Source organism: Poecilia mexicana, unplaced genomic scaffold (assembly GCF_051168715.1).
Source record: "Poecilia mexicana isolate PSO_F unplaced genomic scaffold, ASM5116871v1 scaffold_5, whole genome shotgun sequence".
NCBI classification, from domain to species: Eukaryota; Metazoa; Chordata; class Actinopteri; order Cyprinodontiformes; family Poeciliidae; genus Poecilia; species Poecilia mexicana.
In genome coordinates this window covers 21,667,453-21,692,186 of record NW_028263374.1, presented here as the reverse complement: position 1 = coordinate 21,692,186, position 24,734 = coordinate 21,667,453, and the positions used below count along the sequence as shown (strand labels likewise).

The following is a 24,734-nucleotide window of genomic DNA, read 5'->3' as shown; positions in this document are numbered from 1 at the left end:
CTTGGAGTATTACCAGATGGACTTACTGTAAGAAATTTACAGCCGAAATTAAAGTAAATTAAACTACGCCATCTGAAGTTTTAGCAGCATATCTGTGATTTTCTCTGCTTACTTTGTAAGGTATCAATGAAATAAGTACATTTACTATCCCCCCAAAAAACATTATCTTTAAATAAAAAACACAGCTGAGCCATATATGATTTTATACGTGATCTATAGACTGATGAGTGTTTGATGTGTTACCATTAATACAATGCAAATGGCGGAAATTCTGTTTAAAATAAAATACTTATAAAGAAAAATGGATATATAAGTAAAAGGACAGCTCTAAAAGTGGGAGAACATTTCCCAGTACTACAAATTGCCCTATTTTCCTTTACAACAACCAGTTTGATGCATTTAATTGCTGTAATTGGTTTGATGGTAAACCGTCTTTAAGAAAAATAAAATAAAATCAACAACAGAATTGCAAACTTTATACCGGCACATCAAACTGACAGCAGTTTGATTTCCCAACAATCACAACAGCTGCATCCTGCTATCTGTGGCATGCCAGGGAGGAGTTAACCAGAGGGTTCTCCAGCCAGTAGTTACTTATTAAAATGTTTTGCAACACTCTTGGCGTCAAGCTAACGTTGTTTTCTTCTCATATGTTCCATTTGAACTTAAAGTCAGAACATATCAGTTAATAGTTGGAAAAACACCTTGAACACCCCAATGAGGCCATTCCAACATCCTCCAGTCCCCAAATTTATCTTTATTAAACTATATGATGCTACTCTGCTTCCTATCTTGATAGATATACAGCTGTTCTTAATAGCACACGGTTTGAGTAGCTATATTTGAGGAAATTCCATAATCCACACATTTCTAACTGTCTGAGGCTCTCTAAACTTTACATGCAGTCTGATCACTTTAAGTGCAAAAGAGATGAAATCACCCATGTATTTTTTTACAGTCATCTGTGGTGAGAGATAGAGTATCTCCTGCAGTCAAAGTAATATTTTATGGTTTTCTATGGCATATTTTACAAGGCACAAATAAAAAAAAACCCCTCAAATTCAAGATTTGTAAGAAAGAAGGCACAGTCACATTTTTCAGGCTTTGCTTATTAAATATCTGTAAATTTCACAAACTCCCCCTGACTTTGACTTTCAGAGTAAACACACACACACACCTCTCTCCAGACACTGCTGTGAAAGCAGTGGTCAGTCAGCTACATTCAATTTGTAGTAGGAACTTAGGAAATTTGACTTCTGACTCAAACAAGTCAACTGGAACACCTTCCCTGAAGTCAAACTACTCACTTGGAAAGTCTGAGAATTTTCCAAACGCCAACTTTAAGACCTAGTGTGTCTGCTCTTCACATCAACAACAGAATTTATTTCACGACACACACTTGTAAGAGTGCGTCTAAAATCAGTGCTACATGTTTAGAGCGCCTGCAGCTCTAAACTGTATGATTGAAAAGTGGTGTTTGCATGTAGAAGTAGCTTAAAAATGGTGCTTGTAACAATGGCAAATTAGATGTCACCATGTTGGAATCCCGACTTCTCTGCCTAAGTTAACTGGAATGTTGCTCTGGGATTCAACTTCTGAGATAAATGGGATGCAGCATTAAACACATCAATAGTTTTGTTTCCAATCCCAAAACTCAGAAAAAACACCCAGGTCGATGAAAATGTAATCACTCTGACGGTAGCTATTGTTAAAAATTTCATCCTGTCAGTATAAATGGGTTTTTGTAATTATCATTGTTTTAATTTCAAACCTAAACACATAGAAGTAATTAGAAAAACGACTGTGTGAGTTTTTTTTTTTTCCTTTCTGGGTCTCCCGGAGGGGTGTGTGGCCCCGCTAGGTGCGCTCCTGCCTGTCTCTGGAGCTGCAGCCGCTCCTCAGTCTCCTCCTCCCTCTCAACCCCGCCCCCTAGGAGTGACTTGAAACGAGGAGAGGCAGCGACCCTGCAGACACGCACACACACACACACACACTCTGAGCTTCTTTTTTTTTTTTTTTTTTTTTTTTTTTTGTGCCAGCAATGCCGTGTCTTCTCTAACGGGACAAGTTTAACCCTGTTGGATACCGCCGTCCTTTCGGCCCGTCCAATGTGAACATCTTCACCCGGACTGAGGTGAGTGCAGAAATTCAAACATGCTGCCAGTTTTGTTTTTTTTGTTTTTTTTCAAGGGGGTGAGCTCCGGACCGGTTATAACTGAGGGAAGAAGCTGTGGGTTTCCCCCCCTTTCTCTCTAGAGGAAGGCAGGCTGGAAGAGGGAGGCATGTCCGGCTTGTTGGAAACAGTTTCGGACAGCTCACTTTGTCGCCCTTCGTGGGTAAACAAACGGTTTATCAACCTGTAGTTAAGCCGGAGAAAAGCGCCGCTTCCGCAGCCTGTTACATTCAGCGGCACGGTCTGAGATTAGCAGAGCGGCTCTTACATCTCCTCCTTCATACGGCCACTACGCCACTGTACTGTTACACATGGCTCTGTCTGCAACAACTACAGTATTTCCCTGATGCTGTGGGGCTCTGGATTGCTGGGACGGGTAAACGCTGTTTGAAATGTTCGGAGCTGCGCAGATAGTTCACTTTTTAAGATGCTGGCCGCTCATCAACTGGATGTTTGTTTTGTTTGGTTTTAAACTTCAACTCTTCCGCGGAGGAGCAGTCGGGACAAACGCTTGTAGTTGAATGTAATTGCTAGTGTTATCTTTTTACTACTTTAAGCTATGTTATTTTTTTTTTTGTTTCAAACTTTATTATGTGGAATAAAAAGCTAGCCGTTAAAAGCTACTGTAAATTCAAAATAGTATGAGAAGCACCAATCATATCGAGCAATCCCCCCTTTGGCCGCCTCTGATTGGTGATCAGCTGGTCAAATGCTAAAATAATAGTAGTAAAAATGTCCAAATTCTTACTCTTTATATTCTGTGTATAAATAAGCCAGCGTCTTGCAATCTCATACTTTTTTCAAGTTTAATACAAATCTGAGAAAGATTATTTAGGGCTGCAGGGTGTTTAATGTGACGATGAAATTGGTTGCATTTAGCCCACATTTCCCTCATTTTGCTCTTTTGTTTCTATCATCACTGTATTGCCACTAAGCATCAAGATCTTGGTTTGTTAGAATCTGGATTTGTTGTTGTTTTAATCGTTGCTTTTGAAAGTCGGAGAGCTTTCAAACTGCTGAAACATATTTAAGGCATGCAAACTAAGGATGCACTGATTTGAAAATGCTAAGTGTACATGGCACATCCAAACTCTCCTTTGTGATTGTGATATTGATATTTGATAATCTATACAGTTCTACTTCAATGCTTAAATGGAAGTAATCCTGTAATCTTCTTATTTTCTGATGGACTCCAAACTACATTTTCTAAGTAGCTGCTGTACAATTTGCTTATTGTTTTGCATTCAGTTTTTTTTTTCTTAAACAGAATAATTAGAGCCAAGCATTTACTGAATCACAACTATCATTGCAGTGTGAGTGTGTGGAATATCACAATGGACACAAACAACTAGTTTCATCCATGTTTTTGGTACTTTATTATATCTCATGTGCTGTGCATTGAACCACTGCTTTGCCAATAACATATTTGACCATCTGGATGGATAGTTCTTGTATTTTCTGTCTATCCTAATCTACATCTTAGTGACTGAAATGCTTCAGCTACGGCTACAAATACTGACATAAATTGAGTGAAGAGTTTAAGTCTGTCAATATCTATCAACATGACCTTCAGTGTCTTTCTACCTAATTTCTAATGGTTAGTTGTGTCTAACGTTTCTGCTCTTGCGACACATGGTTGAACATCGTAGGGTTTAGCGTTTTGATTTCCTTGAAATAAAGATTCAACAGAAACGTTTCCGAAGAAAACAGCATCTACCTACACATCAAATGAAAAAGGCACTCGCACTGTGCATCATCACAAAGAGCTAACTTCCTCTGCAGAGGATAAGTGTCTATGTCTGACTGGTTTGTGTGACGGACCCTTTTTGGCTGCGTTTTATCGCTGCATGTCTTTAAATGAAAGACATTTGCATCAGTTTGTTTCTAAAAACAAGACGTTAGACAAACAAGCTTGAAAACCAACGTGTAAAGAACGGAAAGTGTTCTTTTTTACGGTGTGATGGTGTACCCTCAGGACTCTGGTAAGTAGTTTTACCACTCTACAAAGCAGCAACCCTAAGCATGCCTCTTAACGGTCCAACCTGACAGAGCTATGACATGCAGGTTATGTCATGAAAACCTCAGACATCCAACTTCAGTGCTGTAGGAGCTATTTAAACTTAATATAGGCTCAATAAAAAACGGTTTAAATGCAGTGAGAAACTACAGGCAGCCATTTCAGCAAAATCACTATAGGACTGATTTCAGTTTTAGGAGCAGTGGTTAAAGCTAAATGAATGGATGATTTAATGTCTGTAACATTGCCCTTTTTATTTCACATTTTAGTTGACCATAAAGCCGAACAATGCCCTATAAAATGTTCCTACTGCCATTTGTTGCTGTGCAAAGTCATTTTTTCCGTTACTTAAAGGACAGCCATTAAAAAGGGAGCATTTAATCTAGAAATTTATTTTGACCTCTTTCAAAAATCTTTATTTTTAAGTTGAACTTTCTGTGTGATCTCAATATAGGAAGACATTCTTTAGTTTTTTTTAGCGATTGCATCCAATCTGTGGAGGTTTTCACTGATCAAAACATTTTTTTTTTCTTTTAGAAATTATACATATAACTGTTGGACTTTTGTTTTTTTTTTATTTGCCTTAAATCAAAGATTCTTGCAGCAGTGCTGGAATGGTTGCTTTTGAAGTTTATTTGATGTTGTTGCATGCAAACTTAAATCCAGTTGGTCTTTGAATAACAGAAGTTGTGCAACTGTGGGTGGGAAGTAGATTGCTCTAATTATCCTGTCATCGTGAAAACATTGCTGTAGAGCAGCATTTCTAGGGCTAAGTGAAATTTCCTTATCCAGCTTACCCCCTTACCAGTTGGAAAACTGAATCAAAGCAGGAAATTTGTTTGAAATAATGAATCTGATATTTAATTGTTTATACCTTTTAAATCATTGGTTGCCTGTTCCTGCTGAATGAAAAATGTTAACATTTTCAGAACTTGCAACATAATTCTTTGAGTACTGCAAGTTCTTCTGATTGTCTTTTAAGTAGTGAACTTCTGTATCTTGCTCTGTTCTCTGTTCACTCTCCAGCATCCATGGAACATCCTGAGCTTACTGTTCCCCTTGATGTAGATTTAGTTAAGACAGGTGGCAGGCCTTCCTGGCTTTGGTGGCCTTTTAAATCTTTGATGCATTAAGCCGTTCTCATTGCTCCCCCTGTAATTTCTCTTAGCATCTGCACCAGCTGTTGGTTCTTGTTGGAGAAAGAGGCGTGCAGTCTGCCAGCATATTTGCTGAGCGAGTGTGTTGCACCGATGATTGGCATTGATGCATGCAAACATACCTGAAATGTCCCACAGACTCGCATCACAATGCATGAAGACTGATGGTTTACGGCTGCATTAATCTTTTTCTGCTGTCAGAAATGTGCTTCGTGTTTTCACGCTCAAGGGTTTCAGTTTATTTGCTGTATGGTCTGTTTTCAGTGCACCTATGACTTTGATATATGAGGGTCTAATTGCAAAGGCAACAAAATAAACCATTTGTCATTTTAGCTTGAACACTGCATATGTCTGAAATGCAAGCTAATGTTGAAGCAGATCTTGTCCTGCGTAAAAATAAAGTTGGGAAATTGGTTTAAATTTTATTGTATTCATTAATTAATTAATCATAAGAATGAAATTTTATCTAACCATTACTAATTATTAGAAACTGTGTTTTCTATAATTAAACTTTAATTATTCAAACAATTCCTTTAAAACTATCAGTTCTCCTGCTGGTCCACACAAAAGCTGTTTCATCCTTTCACCCAAACAACATAATATGTCTTCAGCAAATAGGGACACTTAGAGCAGTAGGTACTCTACATGAATCTCTTATGCAAAAAATAAAAAGTTTTGGGGGCAGAACAAAACCTTGTGGGACACCACAGGAAACCTTTAGTAGATCAATCGCCTTTATTTTTCTAAACATGTTCATATCTGTTATTAAAGTAATTGTTTGTGAATAATGTGAAAATGTTTGTTAAATCATTTTGGATTTTATAAATTTGCATGCCTATTCAGGTATTTTTGTATTAAGAGAAAAATCATCAGATAATTATTTTGACCACTATGCAGGCCCTGACTTTAAGCTAAAATAGAGCAGCATAATTCCTCAGGCATTTAGATTTGGTAAGAGTGCATACGGTTTTTAACTCAGGGACCGTTTTTAAAGATCCTCCTGTGGTTTTGAGGGGTTGTGGCAACATTCACAAAATGAATGCATGCTTGTGCATGAAAACTGAAATTGATATTGTGCTGGTGGTGACTTTCTTTCTCCAAGTCATTTAATCCCTGATTCAGTCTTTCCGAAATGGATTCAAACTAGCTATCTATTATTTTTCACACTTTTTCAAAACTTAACATTAAAATAGAATCTTAATATCTTTTTGTAGCACCGTTTAGACCGAGTCTCTCCTCCAGACTGCTGTGATATTTAAAGCTGTAAATCATTAGTCTTTCTAAACTATTTTGTAATGACAGAATTAGATTCCTCTGAGTGTCTGAGTGAGCAGCCTCTGATCTCTGAGGAGCCCCACTGCTCTCCTTCACTACTCCCTCTTCACTGATAAGCTGCCTTCGTAATATATTCTCTGTAGTTTTGTAGCCGTAGTGATGTTAAATTATTCCAACATGGTGATTTGGCTGTACTTATAAAATATTGAAACAGAAGTATCCGTGGAGACACAGCAAAAGACATTGGCCTGTCTTTGAACACTTTGAATGCGACTGGATGTTTAACAGGCTAGTTAAAGAAGTGAAAATAAGTGCACAAACATTTGTTTGTTCCTTTGTAGGAATTGCAAAATCTTTTCCTTGACCTCCTGCTGCTAAATAAGTCTTTTGTAAGCAGGGCCTGCAACCAATATGTTTGCTCGCTATTGAAAAGAGATTATAGTAGATCAGCAATCTGATTAGAGACAGCGATGAGGCACAGATTTGCTAATCTGGGGTGTTAGTACAGAGACAGGAAAATCTCAGGACAGTTACTAAGGCCTAAGAGGATCCAAAAATGCACATCTTGGTAATTTCTGATATGGTTAATTTGTCTTTAACTTTGATGGTTTATTCAAACCATCAAAGTTATTGTTTGATTTCTTTAATTTGTGTATGTCTGCAATGTTTTCATGTAGCAGTCTTTGTGCTTGCCAGATCTTTAATCAGTAATATTTCTAACTTTTCATTGCAAAACATCTTAATCTGCCAAAATTGGAGGACATTTCATACCGACTGTCTTTTTCAGCAGACCTGAAAGATTCTCTGCTGGATTTACTTCTAGAGTCAGACTAAGCCTTCATCAAACTATAATTTTCTTCTGTAGAAGCTATTTCATTGTTGATTTGGATTTATGCTTCGTCTCACTGGGCTGCTGAGAAAATAAAATCCCTCCACCTGAAGAGTTTTTGGTGGGAAATTGGCAGGAAGTCATTGCTTCTCTGTGGATTTGGGATTGTTATGATGATGGAGTGTTGTACAAACAGACACACCTTTTAGAGTTGTTCAAGTTCAGTTGCATCTCACAATTCTCCCTAAAGCTTTTGGGAGAATCTCTAATTCTGATTTAAAAGAATATATATATGTTTGTTGTCACATGCATGACTTAATCTGAATTTAGGATCTTTTCCAGCTTCTTCAGTGCTGCTGTTGGCTTCTTGGGAGTCTGTCTGACCACTTTCTGTTTTGTTTTTTAACCAAATCTGAGAAATTACTAATTTTACCAAGTAATCCCTTCTTGTCTGAAAACCAGATATTTACATACTTCATATAAAAAGGGACATTTTTGTTTTTACTTTTGACTAACCTCCTTGTATTTTAAGTCAGTTGTTTTTACCAAACAATGATGGCAGGTCTGTGATCCCAAGCAGATTGATGCTCAAAAGGTGAAGAACTTGTTCTAGACCTTCAGTCTTGCTCTTCTCTTGAGTTCACCAAGCACCTTGGATGGTGCAATCTATGGATATTCACCTTACATCTAGGTTCACAGGGTAGTAATGTTGCCTCTATCAAACAGCATCAAATATAACAGTAATAGAGCTGTTAGCTTTCCTACAGCAAAGTTACCCATACAGTGAGTTTCTAAAAACGGCCCTAAATTTGCCTCGAGTGATTTTTGATGCTCTGCTGCACTCCCTGAGCTGCTCAGCTGAGAAGAGTGTCTGACACTTGTCTCTAATTGGTGGTTCACTTGGATTTCCAGCTCCACATCCCTGTCCAGGGTAGATTGAATTATATTCAGTCTCTTGTCACCATCTGCCTAATATTCTATAAAGCAAAGGTTCACTTCATGAGCCCATTGCTTACTGTTGCTTTTTCTTTTCTAAATATGCAGACTTGGAAAGTCTTAAGAGTTGCAGCTTAGAGTGCAGGAAATCTGTAAAATCCCAACCTCAGCATACTTAACATGAAACTGTTTGTCTTACAAGAGTATGCATCAGCTCTATGTCAACCTCCATTTTTGCATACTCACATCCGTGCAAAACTTGGTGGGTCTCCAATTATGGCAAAAATGAAACTTTGATTCATGCATAATCATTGTCCTCAGTGCATCAAAGGGTTTCATGCTGACCTGGCGCTGTGTGTACAGCTCACTGTGTGTGTCTGCTGGAGAGAGTGGGCCACCAGTGGGAGTCAGCGAAGCGAGGTAGTGAAGAGGAAGTGACTTCATGGAGATTGTGGCTTGCAGTCTTTGTTCAGGAAGGTGTTTGACCGTGGGGGGATTGAAAAAAGTTTTTTCCTCACATTGTGTAGAGGACAGACAGTCTGGCTTAGCTTGGTGTTACTACATTTATTATAAATACAGAAGAAAACTTTCTCAAGCATTGTATTCAAGCTGCTTTTAGTATAATTTCTATTTAAATCCATGTGCATTATGGCTCTCTTCTCCTGATGAGCAGACTGCCTCTTATCTAGATGAACACAGCTGTTGAGCTTCAAAGGCAAAATTCATCCAGGACTGAGTGTGTTGTGTCTCTGTGTGCGCTTTTTGATAGAGATGGGCCCTTTAATGTTAGCTTTTCTCTGTCTTGCCTCACTGTCTGCACCATGCACGCATTGGTATAACACTGACCGCATGCTTCATTGCCTGGTTGTGCCTGGCTGTGCCGAGGCCGCTGTTGCAATGTGTGTGTGTCTGTAAGGTTTTTTTGTGGTTTGTGCTCTCATGATGCTGCTTTTTTGTACACCGTGTATACTCCGTGTTTGAGCTAAGAAGCTCCTGCGTGTTTGCCATTTGCCCCATTTTTAAGCTTCACTCAATGCTTGCTTTCCCCTTGCACACACCCCTCACAGATGCACACTGTTAACCATGAAAGCTCTGTTGTGCTGCTGAGTCCTGGTCTTTGACAGCTGCTTCCCAAATCTTGTTTTACGTCTAGGAACCTTTCAAATTTTTATGATTGGGAACACATTCGTGTGTACGTTTCCTGTTGAAAGCAAACATGTTTTATAGGGTATCAGTGTTTACATCTATACACACTCTTCCTGTATCCGTGGAGGTTTCTGCTTTGATCTGAAAAAAAGAAAAAAAAAATGTGCAGGCAGACCATAAATACAGACCTGTGGTTATTTTTTCAGTACTTTGGTTTTAGTCCCACACAAATTTGGTCCACTTTATTTTTGTCCTGTTTAAAGGACCTCTGTAAAATGCATGTCAACATTTTTAAACAAGATTGACGGCATTGGACTCCTTAAAGGAAACCATTCTTGACATTGTAGCCCCTCTTAAGAAACAATATAAAGCTAGCTTATCGAGGTGTTTTAAACAAAATGTGCCTGACCTTAATTTTTCTTTTAATACAGATACTCACTCTTTTACAGTCATGCCGGATAACATCACCTCTCCTCCTCATACATCACTAATAACTTCTAATAGTAGGATCATGACTGTTTATTATATTGCAGTTCATAAAGGGAAAGGAAAGGAAACTGCTAAAGTTGGTATCAGCAGGTCAAAGCTTTACAAAACTAGAAATCTGCTGCAGATTTCTAGTTTTGTTGATTGTTTCTACTTTTATTCGGTTTTAATCAGATTGTTGCATCCTTTGACTGGATGCAACTATCTGAATACTGAACCTTTTTCAGTATTCAGATTTTTTTTCTGTGGAACGTAACTCCAAGTTATTCATAAAGAAAATTGCAAATTTGCTGACTGTTTTGTAGACAATATCTAAAGTTTTATTTTTTTAACTGCAGGGTAAATGAGCACTATTAATTTCCGTTGGTGCTGATTGGCTGTACCCCGAAGAGCAGACTGTAGGTGTTACCTGCTGTGGTAGTGCTAACATTTTAAGGTATATTTGGTGTTTGAACTAATAAAATAGATAGTTCTAAATGTTTTTAGAGGAGGTCAGAAGTGCTTGTAGATTTTTCAGTTGTAAAGGAAATGTTTTTTGGCTGCATTAGAGGAACAGAAAATGCATCACAAATAGATCAAGCTGGAAATTGTTTGCTGACTTTTAATGACGGGTAACGTTTCTAACTTTCAAAAGTTAGAAATTTATTTGTGGCAGGAGAGCAATTTTACTTAAATGTTTTCGCTGTATTCTTTATGTGGTCAGTCATTTTTGCACTTCCTGTTGGAAGATTACCACCTATGCAGATTATACATCAACACACTTGAGGCTTTCTCCTTCTTTAATGTGGCTTTACTCCTCTTTGCACCATCATTTTTCTTTGGACAGACTTTTATAAATGAGAGGTTAACCATGGAAAATTAAGTTTTATTTCCTAAAAAAAAACATTCTGCAAGTGAAATCACTTGGTGTTCAGATCCAAAATGGGGCTTTTGTTTCAGACCAAACATGCTACTTGTGGTTGCTGCAGTCTCGGATGGCAGCAGCCTCCTACAACACACACTGCAAACAATGCTCAATGGTGGGCCGAGGCAACACAAAGAGCCAAAATACGTTGACCCTGACTTCCAAGCTCCACCAATCCTAATCTGATACACAAATATCTGATCTCCCATCCCAGAGGAGTTCAATAGCCTGCTGTCAACATCATCATCATGGTAGCACCCCTCGTGACTGCTACTTTCCTTCTTTCTCTACGATGGATTGTAGAATTATAAAGTCGATCAGATATTATTTCAGCAAAAGCATCCATACTGAGTAGAGCAAAATTGCAATATCAAGATCGTAACTCTTTGAACTCAGTCAGATTATGCTCATTCAGGAGAATCATGCTGCTCAGATGGGAATAACAGACTGCAAATCCACAGTATAATCTCATGCATTGCTTCGACCTTTGCCTCTTTGAAAGTAACAAATGCATCTTTGTTTTTCTGAGAACTGAAATGAGAAATTGGCACGCTCAGCTCCTACTCTTGCTCTGTTCATGCCTGCAGACACCGGGATGGTGGAGGAATGAGTGTGCAGACTTCTTGGTTTCGCAGTGGATTAGAAGTGACACTTACTGCAGGCTGGCTGTGTTTAAGCCTTGTTTAGTCTGACTGGGTCTTAGCTGAGGACTCAAACCATCATTAGGCAGTGAAATGACTCAACGTTGGGAGAGCTCTCCAAATACGTCGAGTAGTGCAATGGCTACAAAAAGATGAGCAGTAACCATTCAGAGGAAAATAGGAAACATGGAATGAGATAAAACCTTTTGTTTTCCTCAAGTGACTCAATTGGCTGATTCTGAGGGAGAGCGTGGACCCTCTGGGCCAAGGCGTGTTGTGGTCAAACCCTTTGAAAAAATAAACAGATACGTCTAACATAAACATGACTCTCTGGTTGGTCTGAAGCAGATTGACAAATGGCTCCACCCAGGACAGGAACAGCGCAGCAGGCCTTGCCACATGCTCTTCTGCCACTGTCCAGAGACGCCACACTGGTCCAGTTTTTTCCTGCTCACACGTTAAACTGTCCAATTAAAGGGACAGAAGATCAGTGGGATGTCTTCCTGAGAAAGGTTCAACTGTGGAAGCGCTGGATGTCATTTTAAAGGCTTTAAACCTTTGTCTTTTCCTTTGTAAACCCCCTCAGAAATGCATGCTGTTCTACTGATGCAACAGAAAGCAATAGACATGTGGGGGCAGATGAAATAAAAGGTGTACATTTTTTTTTAAAGTAGCACAAGAATAAAAGGAACGACAGCAAAGCAAAGAAGAAAGACGACGATAAGCAAATGGAGCCCACATATACCAAAGTAGCATGAGACGAATAATTAACCGGTTTTTGGCCAACGCCAAGCCATGAATCTTTGTCAAAACATGACGGCTGCAGAGAGGAAGTAAATTATATTTCCTTAGAGTTAGCCTAATGGACTCTAAAGCAGGAATGCAGAGAGCTGGATTCAGATCTGAAGACTTAAGCTGCTAATTCAGTGTGTCATTTGTGTTTGAGCACAGCTGTTTACATAGAGCATGAGACACAGCTGACAGACGCACTGATCAGGCTTTTCCTGGCTTATATCGATTTTGACTGATTCAGTTCTTTAAGGATTATGACACATAAATATGAAAGAAATGTGTGCTCAAGATGGATGAGTTACATAATTATCTCCATTTATGAGTCAAAGCATGGGCCTCAGCCTGATTTTATTAAACTGAAAAAAAGTACATGGTGCTGTTTATCAGACAAACGTTTTGACGTTATTGATTTTGATTCATTTAATGAAAAAAAATTCAATGTTCTTCATAATATGTTTGTGGAATATATTACATTTAAAGATGTACAATTCAGAAAGTTTATAATGTTCCTATTTGATTACTGGACATCTTTAAAGTTTTTTAAGCGAATAATAATGAAGGCTTGTTTTAGAGGGGCATATCTGTTAGTTGCTGGTGAAGGAAGTCAAAGGAAAACACAGCTGATCAAATGACTGGTGTTATCACACTTGTTTATAAGAAGGAAATAAAATAATTTTACTCACTATGTAGTGATAAAGGGCAGTGATAAGACAATAAAACAGGATACTATTTTATAGCTACTTGTGCTGTCAGAAGAGTTTAGAAAGAGGCTAACTTTTGTCAGCAGACCATGTTCACACTTTATTTCTTACTGTTTATGCATTTTTTTCTTGGTTGCGTTGTGCTAACTTGCTGTTTTTAGTTGCAAATCCTACTTGATTAATTACAGGTTGAATAAAATGAAAATGAAAGTATTTTTTTTTTATTGGACATGAGTTCAGAGATGAAAACAACTCTAATACTTTTAAGACTGAGCATGGGTGCATTATGTGTAGGAGCAATAAATGGTTATTAGCTAGGAATAATTGCATTTGAAGTTTATTTTCGTTGACATGTAGAATTAGAATTCCTGTTATTGTCATTGCGTATAAATAAAGTGCAACAAAATAAAAAAAATAGCAACTCTCGAGGAAACAGAACAAGTGGGATGTTATAGATAGATAGATAGATAGATAAAGACCATGTCTTAGATTAATTTAATGTGTTCAGTGCAACAAACGTTTCTCTTGGGTAGAAATGCTACATGTTTAAAAAAGAAAAAAACTGATTTAAATATCACATTTCTGTTCTTCAGAGAGAATATTGGTGTTTTGAACTCACTGCAAGTCTTAAAAACTTACGTTTTAAAAACTTTCCCTGATATTTTCTTAGTCCCCTGGGTTTGAATATTCAAAGTGGTGCACATTTTCAGGGGAAAACCACATTACATTCCTATCTCAGATGAAGAAAATATATATATGTTTTTATTTCATGACTTATTTAAGCCATGAAATAAGTAATGGCTTATTTCATGACCATGAGAAGGCCATGAAATAAACCTTTCTGTGGCTTCTTTGAAAAGGCTTATTTTCAAATAAGCCATGAATTGAAAGCAAATTAATATTTGCTGCTAAAGTCCAGCAAATGTTACATTTAAAAGTAAAAAGTCATTTTTTTTGCTCTCAGTGTCTGCTAAACTGCATTTGTTAACCACAATTATCACACTTCATTTCAGAAATATGAGTTATGAAAACTCTTGTAGTACTGGCCTTGTCCGTTATCATTGTAGTTTTGACATATTTCATTTGTCACCAAGCACTTCTTCAATTCCTTCAAAGGTTAAGGAATGTGAATTAAAACAGTGGGTTAATTTAATATTGGCCACTAAAAGCCCTAAAACGTATGCAGAAAAAAATAGACTATTAGTGGTCTGCTGACTGGCACCAGTTAGCTGTTGCATTAAGCATTCCTAGTTGTGGTTTGCACTAATCTAATGACATTACTTTCAAAACTGCAACAATATTGTTCCTTCAGGATGATTCATTATTGCTCAAAGTACAGAAAAGGGAACAATGATAGTTAAAAATAGTCAAATAATTGCTTGTTGGTTTAATGGTCTGCATTAGCATATTGTCATCTTACAGGAATATTCCTACATTATGTTCATTCACATTTCAAAATGACAATTTTCCACCACAATTATGGACGTTTGCAGAATTTAAATTATATTCAAAAGTCATAATCAGATTACCTTTACTGTTTGACAGCAGAAATACCGCGTGCTTTCCATTGAGTTTATGCTCGCCTCTCATTTCTACAGCGGAAACTAAACAACTCCACTACCCCACACTGGTAAACAGAAATGTTTGTATTTCCTCAGATACATTAATCAAATGCATGTATGCTTCTGCATGCAATGTTTGCAAACTATATGTGGCTTCTGGCCATTTCTTTTGTTTGGAAAAGACTTCAAGCAGAGTAGAAAAAAAAAAAGCTGGATAATGCCGTGTTCAAAAGGATATTTGCAGATGGGTTATCAAAGCTTGTTAGAGCTTGTTTAAATTCTGCCTAAGACTAATCCTGGTATTACTTCCTATTTTAAATCACATCTTTGTTTTGTTTGACACATTATTCAAAAAGAAAAGGGTAATCTAATGTTTGTAGTTCTGTATGAGAATAGACTCTACAAGTCACTGAACTTCCTATCATTCTCTTGGTTTTTGCTAGCAATATGTTTCTTTGGAGCAAAATTTCTACAACTTGATAAACAAATTTTGCAAATATGTAAACCAGAATTCAGAGGAAAAACGAAACATTTCAGATAAAAAGTGAACCATTTCTACATCAATCTGATCTCAGCATCATAAATTCAGTTTGAGGTTACGGGAGACTGTAAAGCTCAAAGATCATCGATAAATGACACACAAGCTGAGCGACAATGTGACCAGCGGGATTTGAACACTCCATTGACCTGCTATATATTGATTAAGCCATTAAAACCTGATCAACCAGCTTGGATGTATACTATTATTGAACATAATTATACAACTTGGATGTAATCATATTTGTAATGGGTATGCGTAAGATTTTCAAAGGATCCTTTCCCTTTTGTAATTTTAGCCTGATAACCTTATCATTATAATCTCTTATAAACTATATTTGTACATACATGTGGGAAAAACAAATCTAAATTTTATATTCTGTTCTTTGATACAAAATGCTCAAAAATGAATTGATATGCCAGGAAAAAAAGTCCAATGACTTTTAATTTTAACCCTTTCATGCATAGTGGTTACTACAGCAGACAGCTATCTAAAAGCCATTTTCTTGTGCTTCTTGTGAATTTTTATGTTATAAATGCATATAAAATTGGACACTAATTCATCATAAAATACACTATCAACTACTGGCCATCAGTTGCAAATGCAAGACATTAGTTCTGTTAAATCCAATATGACCGACAGACAAAAAAGCATGCCGACTGACCCGGTCCCTCCTTCTACTGTAGACTACTCTTGCAGGTTAAAAAAATATTGTGACATCAGATAACCCCTTAAGAACAATACTACTGATGTATTTTTCAAATAACAATTTTGTATTTGGAGAAAATTACAATTTATCACCTAAAAAAATACCTTCTTTTTATGCCTTAAGAAAATAATAAAAAATAAATAAATGGAAAAAAATTCTGACACAAAAGATCATAATTCATGCATGAAAGGGTTGAAGATTACCTTGTTACACTCTTTAAAACAAGATTACAATAAAAATCTGTTTGAGGAAAAACTAATGACACCCTAATTCTTTAAAAGCTTGTTTTATCCCCATTTGGGTGAAATAAATTCACTGAGGTGCCGACATCCGTCAAAGGAATTTTGCCCTCCTCAAAACCTTCAGCTGTGAGATGTTTAAAGTGTTTCTTGCATGTTTTACTTGCTTCAAGTCGCCCCACAGCAGCTTAATGAGATCAAAATCTGGGCTTTGACTCTGCCCTGGAGTTTCCATTTCTGAATTATCAGCCAGTCTGTGGTGGATTTACTGGTGTGTTTTGGGTCATGTAATGTTTTTACTGATTTTGCCACATTTTCCTCACACACCCACTGATACTCAGCAGAATCAGTGATGGGGATGTATCCAATCACTAGTCATTTGAATTTACATTGCAAAAGAAAAAAAAAAAATTATGTTGTTGATTTTGATTGCTGCAACTTTACATTTATTGTTGTAACGCACACTCTTCAGTTAGATTACCCTCTTCCAAATGCTTTCAATGTATTTATTTGCTTGAAGCCATCTTATTTCCAGCTTGACTAGATGGATGTGGCAGATCAAATCAGTTTGATGGAAGAATTTAGAAATGTAGCACTCTAGTGGTTTATTAACGCCCAACAGCAGACTGAGAGCAGTTTCTTGCGCATCGCCCACTGCAGTGGCAGCCACCTGACATTATGGGACGTTCAGAGTTTAGCAGATTTTATTGGCCGCTTTTATCATTCAGCCACCTAAACATTTATGTTCCTCCATCATTCAGCAGATGGGCCATTACTGGAGGCATATGATAATTTGAGCTGTTATTTCAGTGCCTCTTTAGAGTGTTTCTGGAGGCCTGTTTGAGTTAATGGCTGGTGACACCTGTGCTTGTCCTGAAGAGAGAGCTGTTAAACCCTCACAGGCACAAAATGCAGAGCTGTCTTGGTTTGTTTGGTATTTTCTCAATAGGTTGGAATCTACGTTGCTTTTATATTTAGTTACAAACAAACCAAGCTAAATATGGATGGATTCTTTAAGGTGCTGTCAATCTTGCCATGATTCTGAATGGAAAAAGTTACGTCACATGTGTCTAAATGTGAAGACTATTTGGATCACAAAGTCCTTTTATATATTTAAAACATGTGTTCTGCTTGTGATGTGCCTCCATATCGTAAAGCATGCATATCTATTGAGAAGAAAATTCGCAGTGTCCCACTGAGTCACAGCAGGGTGCGTTACTACTGCCATGATGTTGCATATCAATTTATATTTTCTCACATTTAAAGGACATATTTCAGAACTTTTGCAACTTTTATTTGCAGTTGTGCTATCCAAAACAATTAGAAAGTAGCAAACACCTGCAAATGTACAGAGCTCATCATACTAACTACTTTTCATTCCAATGATCATAAAAATGGTTGTAAAAGGCTTAATAGAGAAATGTTGCGACGACATGCTGATGGCAAAGGAAGAGCAGGAGCTTCTTATAGAAACAGAGGCCCAATTTCAAGCCGTCTAGCCAAAGTAAAATTTCAAAGCTATATTTGACCATGACAGCATTTTTATAACAGCGGAAAGCAACATAACTACTTGATGGTTCTATAAAATGGCACTGTGTGACTGGAAAATCCATTACAATGCCACCTTAAAAGCATGAATTTCAAAGCCACGTAGAATAATGTCAAAGACTGATGATGTGTTTTAAATACCGAACTCGGGCAACAAAGCACTTTATCCAACAACGGCAGTGATAGTAAAGACTTGACCTCAAACTTGAGTTCATGAAGTGAGGATTTATGCTGTTTGTGTTTGCAAACATGGAGAAATCCACTCTGCATTAGTGTAAGTTTGGATCTGCAAGGTTTAAAATTTAGCTCACTTATGTTGGTCAGTAGGCCTTGTCGGATGAGTCCTGGTAGAGAACGACACATTCGAGATTACAGCCTTAGTAACTTCAAGCATGTGGTAAACAGCTTATGTCAGCTTGTGTACTTTTTAAGTTAATATGACAGAGTTGAGCTTCTTCCCTCATATTTTTAAAGCTGAAATACTTATGGGCTTTAACGCGTAATCATTTGATCGCTTTAGCTCTCCTTGGCAGCTGGTCAGTAATGGCATCCCATTGGTGACAGAGCACCTTGCTTTTCTCGATACGCAGCGTGCAGGCAGCCTACGCCCTGAATCGCTACAACAAGGGAGATGATGACCCAGAATCAAGTTGACCTGAGCGCTTTAAATCAAGACTCCACCAGAGGAAATAAATTCTCGCCCCACCAGGACGCCCAGCGCCAAGTAGGACAAGTAATCCAGACAGAATAAAAACGTCCTCTTAGAGGACGCTTACAGAGAGAGGGATAAAGAAGTTAAAGCAAAGAAAGGATGAACGAAAGGAGGCTTGGCAGCTCCAGGAGTACTTTTGATATTCTGATGTGTTTTTAAATTTCGCAGGATTGCGATCAGTATGAGGGAAGGCACAACAATTCAAATTGTGCTGATAAAGATTTTTATTTAATATGTTTAGGACAAAAATGACATTTCTGTCATAATTTAAACATGACAAAAATGTCAAAAAACGAGACTAAACTGAGGGCTTTTGCACACACAAACACACAACCACGAACTTATTTTAAATTGAGTATTGTATTTCTGATCACAAGTTTATTTATTTATATTTCTTTTTTCTCAGTATTACTATTATTATTATTACTTTGTATACTTTAAGAGTTTACTTGAGTTAGAGTTGAGTTTAGTATTTTCTGCTTGTTTGGTCTTCCTGTGGGCGGAGCCTGTGGCTTTAAAACCAGGACTCTGCGCCACAGGGAGTCGGTGTGTGATTGGACTCCTGAGAAGTCACCCTGAAGCTGTTGGACTCTTGCACTGACGGTTCTGCTGTTTGTTTTTAACCTGTTGTCTTGGATGTCATTTGTATATATTCTGCACCTCTCCTCTTTGTTCACCTGAAGAAAAGCATAATAAATTTCACTGAAGTGATCTCCGGCCTTGGCCAGGCATTTTTGTTTGTTCAAGTCATAATAGAACCTCGACACAGAAACCTGCAACTAATCAACTCTCTCTTTTGCCCGCTGTGTTGTGAATTTACACGGTTCTTAACTTCTGCTACCAATAGCAGCACTTTATTTATTTATTTATTTTTTAAGTATCAAACTATTTTCTTGAAGAAAACAAAAAAACAAAATCAGATTCATCAACTCACCCAACTTTAGGCAGTACCTAAAACATCATGCATATACTAAGACAAAAATTTTGAAACGGTTACTATGACTACCATCACATCCTAATTATACAGATCAAATCAAACTTCAACTTTTGGGCACAACAGCAAAAGATGCAGTATGTTTTTCTGAAACCAATACTAAAACATGGAGGTGGTTGCATCATAATGTGTGACCACTGTTCTCTAGATGCTGAGGTCAAATTTTGAGCAGTTCAGATTATTAGTCTTTTTTGACTCTGATGGATTTAAGATTAAGAGGGAATCAGTTTTCTGATATTTGTGAGTTCAATCATTCATCCAAACCAATCATACCGACTGAAATCTAAATGGACCTTTTGACGTTTAACCACCAGCTTCATGCAGCCGGCTTGTTAGGAGGATGCAGTGCAATGCAGCGTCGCTTGTTTGAGCATTTTCTGTAGGGGTTTGTGGCTGAATCAGCTCTGCTTAGCTTTTCTGCCACGTGTTCACACAGCAGCTACATTGTCCCTATTCTCTCCTTTGCGACTGGTTGAGATGATTTTAATCGGTATTTTGTTTTCGTGAAAGAGGAAAAATCTGTTGCTGCTGTTGCTTGGGAAAGGATTTTGTGTATGGTGTGCATGGAATACATATCGACTAATGACAAACCCACTCGGTGACACTGTTTTGTAAACCACAAACACAGGACCAGTGATGCAGAAATGGTACCTACCTTTGTGCTGAAGGTGTGATTTTTGTGCAGCTGTTTTGCTCTCTGAACACAGACTTGCTTTGTGTCAGCTTGACTTCAGAGGCTTCAGCTTGACACGTCTGGGGGTCGTGTTTCGGCTAATGAACGCAGCGGTCAGAAAGGTCAAAATCTGAGTCTTAACAGCTAGAACCAAGTCCTTCCTGTTCTAATGACCACGCGTTGCGTCTCCAGATATTTGTGCAAGCTTTTTCAGCACCAGCTGGAAGATTCAAGATAATTGGTTGTATGTGATAATGAGGCAGCAGGGTGAAACTTAAGTTATTAAAAAGATAAGGTCACGAAAGTTTAGAGGATGGTGTCACACTTTAATAATAAAAAGTTACGCTTATTGTCAATTATTTTAACAATGCTTAAATGGAACATTATGAGAAGGTCATAATATGTCAACCTGTGGCAGCTTTTAATCAAGCGGCTTTGTTTTTATGATTTTGTTGAGGAAAGAGCATGCTCTTCAGAGTTCTTTATTTAATATCCAAAACTTCATGTAACACCGCATTTTAACTTCATAACATTTTACAACTTTACAGTCATTCTTTCAATACATTACATCAGGAACTTTTTTGCGATGGATTCAAAAAAAGGTGTGCATAATTGCGAATTGGAAGAAAAGCAATACCTAATGTGATGCATTGAAAATGTGAAAAAAGTGCTATGCATTCAGCCCCTTGTAATCCAATGCCACTAATTGCCTTCAGAAATCACCTAGTAGAAAACAGAGTCTACATGTGTGAAATTTGATCTCTATATAACAGTGTGGCACAACTGCAAACCAATGAACGCTTCTTTCCACCTACATATACAGGCCAAGCAAAGTTAGCATTAATTAGAGAAGCAGAGGAGTTGCAGAGATCAACAGCACAGTTGGGAGCATCTGTACTTAGAAAAAACGTTGGGAATATAAAACCAAAATGATCTCCATCTCCACACTCATTTATGGTATTGATGGCATCATGATGATTTCAAGGGGAGCATGGATGGAAAATATCAAACGCATTGACCTTTGTTTTTCTGTGACATTTTAAAATGTTTATGGGTAAGAATAATTGAATAAGTCTAAATACAAGCAGACCAAATTATGTCTTATGTCTGCATAGTTCAACTTATAAAAAAAAAAAAGAAATCATCAGGCAGTTGACTGAATTACTCAGTCAGAACTAATAACAATTTACTGCTACTGATGAAGCATATTCTGTGTACTTTGGACAAATTAGTTTGTGTGGAAATGTCATGATGTTATGAAATGACTGCACAGTTATATAAAAAAGCTTTAAATATCTTAAAGCTTTAGAGAAAATTTTAAATAAACAACACTGCACCCTCTTTTATTGTGAGATCCTACAGCTTTCCTCTCTCAGCATTTTAGGTGTGAGATGATAAACAAAGAGGATGGATACTTAAATTCTGCAAAGGCCCAGTCTGCAGACTGCATTATTCTTTCGATTAATACGGATTACTTCCCTGTAAAAGGTTAGCCCTTTTGTGTTGATTGCAAATTCTCAATTTCCACGAGCCGTTAGGAAAATGCTGCATGTCTGTGATTGTATGGTGCTGGATTTATCAGCAAAATACTGTTATCTGCCGCAGAAATGACTGCACAGTCTCGATTTCTGCATATTTTGTTATGTTTGGTGCATGTTGCTGTGTTTTAGGGCTCATGAATGAAAGCAGACATAGCTTTCTGAAAGTATTTGTGGTCCAACTAGGTTCAGCCAAGCTATGTGATTTTTTTTCTGAGAGTCTATCCTGCTCATTCTTAAAATGAAATTGGATAGTGCTCTTTCCATGCTAATGGCTTCATGAAATAATCTCATTGTTTTTTCCCCCAGAGCTGCTGTAAAGAGTTGATATAACGCCTCAATTTCACATTGAGTCCTTGCACAAATCCAATTTTGCATTTCTTATTTTTTAGTGTGACTGAGAGGAAAATTGTCTTCCATAATACAGTCCAGACAAAAGTCCATGCGTTTGTTTTAAGAGAGCCAGCAGGAAGTTGCATATCTGTAGAGTGAAGGATTGTGTGCATCATTTGTGTGACAGCTGTAACTCTCTCAGTGAGTGGTCTTGGTGGGATTTACAATCAGCTTGTGGCATTAGTGCAGTGAATAAATGAACTAATACGACCTGTAGCCATTAGTGCTGACCTGGAACAAGGGGCCCAGAGATTCAGGGGGCACACGCATCATGAGAAGACGTCACAGTTTGTCTCTGCTTCCTGTAATTTTGCTGAGTCTGCAAACAGACACACTGCAGTTACATTTTGTAATGACATACACGAGTTTGTACAACTATCATGAATAGACAGGCATGTAGATAAAACAGACAGAAACATGCACTGTTGGACACACAAAGCCGTTGTCTGCAACAGTGGAGGCTTCTGTTTCTGCACACGGAGCGTCCTGACACAGCACACGCCTCTTCACCGCTAAATGTCACACAGTGTTACTAACATTAATATTGATGCAGAGAGCAGCTGGTGTTTGTGTGTGTGTGTGTGTTTTTTTTAAAAAAAAAAATTATTTTGTTGTTTTTTATATTTTGTTGTGTTAACTTTACAGAACACCACTTTACAGAACTTGACAGCCATTTCTGTGCTTTTTTTTTTAAATTCAAAATGGAATCCTTTAAGATATTTTCAAATTTTCTCATCATGGAAATTATTGATATTGGATTATTAAAAAACATATCTTTGTTTTTTGCAGTTTACTCTTTCTGTTTAATCAGAGTTTATTCAAGCTGCTCAGAGAGTCAAATAAACAAAGATATCAGAGTTCATGTGTAGAACACAGGCTATCCAAAGTTTAAATAGTATTTTAAAATATAAGATAAAACAGTAAATTCTCAAGAAAAAGTAAGGTATTTAAAAACAACAATGGTTTGTGGCAAAGCTGATATCAGCGCTCGGCAGCCTCATGGAAATAATTTCACCATGTTTGGTTTTAAATCTAAACATGTGGACTGGTCTCTGTAGACCTGAGAGGGCAAAATACCTCTGATATTTTAGACTTGGTTAATTCAGACAAAAAGAAAAAAACAACTATATTTGAACTAAAAACAAATATAGTAAACGAGTAAGAATTTGAGTGATGTGTGGTATTTTTATTTTTTTTTATAGTCATGCATCACTTTGACCGAGATGTGAATTTCCAGTCCACCATGCAAGAAATAAAAACATTGCAGAGCTTTTTTGATTAGTCACAGTTTTTTCCACTTTGCTTTATAGATGCCTTTGCAATAACAGCTTTGGGCATGAATATTCTGCCCTATGAACCTCAGAAAACACATTATTAAGACTGTAAAATTGCTTACAATATCTTCATTCTATTTTCACTCATATAAACATGCTGGATGAATGCTTGGTTCTCTCTGGGTTCAGCCTGCAGACTAATTTATCCGTGACCTCACTTAATAAAGAGCAAGTATCAAATTTGGTTGTAAATACAGCATAAAATGATTACTGCTATGGCTATTACTACTACTGATCATAACAGTGATTTTGATAATTACGTTTACAGTTTGCTTGTCTGTTAGTGAACCAACTTACCTATGTTTTGCATATTTATTATTTATTATTTTATTTACACATTTTCATAAAACCTATACTGTTACATATCTAGTAGCAAGCCTGCAGTTGGCTGCTTTATGGTAAGTTATGAAACAACACTTAATTATGATGCTCCCTCAGTTTCCAGGTCACGATGGTGATTTTATGGAAATATTTCTAAACAACTCAGTTTGTGTCTCTTTTAACTTAGTGAAAACTGTACTATCCTTCTTTCAACCAGCTGATCAGCAGTGCACAATAACAAGCAGGGGGAGAGGCAATGCTAGAGAAATATAGCATTTATCTGGCATTCGAAAACTTTAAACGGTAAGAACTGTATGATGGAAAATACTGCTATATCTTTTTAAAACCTTTCATTGAAGTCAGAAACCAACGTGACACTGTAGTAGTCATCCTAATCTCAGTTTCAGTTGTAGTCTGTCAAGCTAATCCTCCATGTTATTGCTTGAGAAATGCCATATTTATCAAGATGTAGGGCAGAACATCCTGAGAACATAACACAGACACATGCTGCCTTCTGTTCTCAGCTTTCTTCATGAGCAGCTGCTGATTGACGGGGTCACAGCCTCCATGAGGGGAGTAGTTTTAGTTTGGCAGCAGCATGTTTCTGCAGTTTGCGTTAACCAAAAGGTCAGCTTTTCCACTTCATGGCTCTTTATCACAGTCAGAAGAAAGTTCAGTAAGAAAACATTATAAAATGATGTCATACATTCTTAATGGGATAGAAGTGACTGAATGGAGAGTCGGTAAAGATATGGGCTCCATTTGAAGCAATTTGAAAGTTATTTTGAAAAGATATGTTCTTATAATTTGATAAATATGCAGTAAGATGACCTTTTACCTTTTACTCTGTTGCTCTCTCCATTGTTCTCTAACGCTGATGGTGTTTTTGGAGTCAGGAAGCAATTTCCCCTTTCAGAGAAATGTCTTTAGAAAGCGTTTCTTTTTTCAGATGTTAAGGAGGATGTTTATGTGAAAATTAATATACTTTTTGACCACAGCTCACACAGAACATCTTGAAAAGTGTTTCTGAATGCAGCTGCCTTCAGAAACACTTCAGAAACACTAAAAGTACATGATGCTGCATTCAGGATGCATCTGATGCATTCAAGATGCATC

At 37.3% G+C, this 24,734-nt stretch overlaps 1 protein-coding gene across 1 annotated transcript in view; it reads left to right on the top strand.

Annotated features, from left to right (window-relative positions):
• The first annotated feature begins 1,734 nt into the window (after positions 1-1,734).
• The window catches only part of ppp1r16b (protein phosphatase 1, regulatory subunit 16B), an 85,629-nt gene continuing 62,629 nt past the window's right edge, over positions 1,735-24,734 (top strand). Inside the window, exon 1 of the mRNA XM_014997650.2 lies at positions 1,735-2,134. The gene's annotated coding sequence lies outside the window, so the exon portion shown is untranslated. The remainder of the gene's footprint in view (positions 2,135-24,734) is intronic.